Here is a 2,731-nt window from a genome sequence, read left to right as displayed (position 1 = left end):
ATCATTTTATTTTTTCGAGTATATGGACACTACTTCAATCTCCAAATTTATTCCTTTTTTATTTACTTTTTACCAATAATTTAAAAAACCAAGCCAAATTTTGGAAACTAAAAAAACGTTTTTTTTTTATTTTAGAATTTGGTTAAGAATTCAATCATTATACTTAAGAAAATGCAAATCATTGTAAAAAGTGTGGATAAAAAAAACTTAATTTTCAAAAACAAAAACAAAAAACTGAATGGTTACCAAACGAGGTCTTAGTGGTTTCTTTTTCTTTTTCTTTTCTTTTCTTTTTTTTTTTGTTTTTATGAACACATTCAAATTTATATATATATATAGTGTGTGTGTGCGCGCGCGCGATTCACATTTTTTAACCTTTGGATTAAAAGCAATACCTAAATGCAGACTGGACATAAATCCTATGCTTTCCTTTCTTCTATACATATAAAAAAAATAATTGTCACATAACAATTTTTTATTGGATGCAGCAAGGTTAGACTACACCTAAATTTTTTTTCTTAGACTAAGTTCTATAAAAATTGAGTTAGTAGCGTTAGTTTTAGTCTCCAAACTTAAGTTGGCCACCAATATGTCAGCTTTGGAGATGTTAGTAACGTTGACTGATCGATGTTAGTCGGTCGATCGGTTTAACTTTATGACATTGATGTGCTAAACATAAAAAAAATAATTCAATGAACTGAACAAAATGTGAGAAATGGAGAAGAAAAGAAGAGTAAGTTGAGAGAAGATTCATAGAAAGAAAAAAAATGGAGAGGAGAAGAGAAGGCGAAGGAAAGAAAGTAGAAAAAGGAGAGAAAAAAGATAAAACGCAAAGACTTTTTGAATAAGAAAAAAAACTTGGGTGCATGCGGTCTAGACATAATGTGACATGTTGACAAATAAAAAGATGAATGAAATTATTATCTACATTCTGCATATGTTATTATAAGAAAAAGAGACTCTCCCGACGCCACAAACACTTGTCAAGAGATGACTAGTCGGGGAGAGGCTCTCCTCGATGCAGTAAAGTAGGCGCCAAGAGTATGAACTCACTCCCAACGTCGTATATAGTTTCCCTCATGAGTTGATCCATACTCCCAACGTGTCTGGAAGGAGTGTAAGGAGTTAGCTAATATCTCCCAACGCCTTCATTAAATCTTCGGGAGTTGGCCAATAATCTCTTGATGGTCCATAAGGAGATGGGCTTTAAAATCCCAACTCAGATTCCAGATCTGAAAAAATTTAGGTTTAGTGCTAAAGTGACTGCGCCTCTCTCTGTCGAGCTCTGATCTCCGTCCATCTCCATTGATCATGTTCTTCTCTGTCGAGTATCATCGACGATCGTGCCTCTCCGATCTCCATCCATTCTCCAATTGTTTCAGCTAAATCTGGTAATCTGGGTAAGTTTTGCCTCTTTTTATTTTTTCATATGATTTAGGTTAGGGTTTTTCTTATTTTTGGTTCTTCTACTCTGATTCCTGGAGTTCGATATCTTTATTTGTTCTGAATTCTTAACATTTTTGTATAAGGTGTAGAAATTTGTATTACCTTGATTATTATTGGGTTTCCTAATCCTTTTACATAGATATATTTTGTATCTATCAATAATGACCTAAATCTTAAAGGGAGAAAAGTACTTGATAGGTCTACTTTGATTTAGAAAGTGAAAATCTATGATTGTGGTTCTTGGAAGCTTCCAAAAAATTTATGCAAATAGTATAGCTAGCTTGTTTTAGGTAATTACCTAAGTGTTGTTTATGTTTATGAATTGTAAGAGTATCTGTCTTGCTAAGTTTGAATGTTGTGTTCATGGAATTTGAATGTTGGGAGGGGGAGAGAGGGGGGAGGGAGATTGAATTGCATTTATTCATCAAGGTTAAATTTGGCATAGTTTGGTTATTAGAATTGTTTTGTAGGACTCATTAAAGTGGTATGCATTTATTCATGGAGGTTAGATTGGTCAAGTTTGGTTCCTAAGCTTGTGGTTCTTGTGTTTTTGTTGGGGAGTGGGGAGAGGAGGGGTTTGAAATCATATAGCTAACTTTGTTTTAGGTAATTACCTAAGTATTTCTTATGTATATGAATTGTAAAGATATGTGCCTTACTAAGTTTGAATGTTGTGTTCATGGAGTTTGAATGTTGGGGGGAGAGAGATTGAATTAGATTTATTCATCAAGTTTAAACTTACACTCATTTTAAAACCGTTCATTGAAGTGGGTTGAATTGTTAATCAGTGTAAATTTGTTGTTTTTGTGTGTTTGTGGAGAGTGGGTATGGAATGTTAATAATTTTGGCTTGTTTAGTGTCTTAGAATTGTTTGTAGGATTCATTGAAGTGAGTTGATAATATAATATAATATCTTAATTCAATTATATTGTAGGTAAATTTGATGCTTTGGAGGTACTTTTAGGGGTCACAAGCTACATGTAAACACACTTCTCTTATACTCTATGTATATATAAACATTAATTATTCTCTAGTACACCTATCTCTCTTATATATAACAACAACATTAACAATAACTTTGGTTTTTTTTTTTTGAATGTATGTGAAAGCTTTTCCTTTGTTCAATTATTGTTGATTTGAGTGTTCTAAATTTTAGGTTATGAACATCAACATTAAAAATAATTAACTTAATTATGGATATTATAAAAATAAAAATTAAGAATCTCCGGACAATTGGACACCTCGTAGGGAGATTAATGAGCAATTCAGACATAATGAACTCTTG

The 2,731-nt window shown here is 32.2% G+C and overlaps 1 long non-coding RNA gene across 1 annotated transcript; it reads left to right on the top strand.

Moving 5' to 3' along the window:
• The first annotated feature begins 1,266 nt into the window (after nt 1–1,266).
• On the top strand, nt 1,267–2,519 carry LOC150037357 (uncharacterized). The gene is made up of 2 exons (XR_016528758.1): nt 1,267–1,400; nt 2,381–2,519. It is a non-coding gene; the product is annotated as an uncharacterized LOC150037357 (long non-coding RNA).
• Nucleotides 2,520–2,731: the final 212 nt, after the last annotated feature.

Source organism: Benincasa hispida, chromosome 3 (assembly GCF_027475165.1).
Source record: "Benincasa hispida cultivar pf3 chromosome 3, pf3_genome.v1.1, whole genome shotgun sequence".
Lineage (NCBI taxonomy): Eukaryota > Viridiplantae > Streptophyta > Magnoliopsida > Cucurbitales > Cucurbitaceae > Benincasa > Benincasa hispida.
This window is presented reverse-complemented; position numbering and strand designations above follow the sequence as displayed.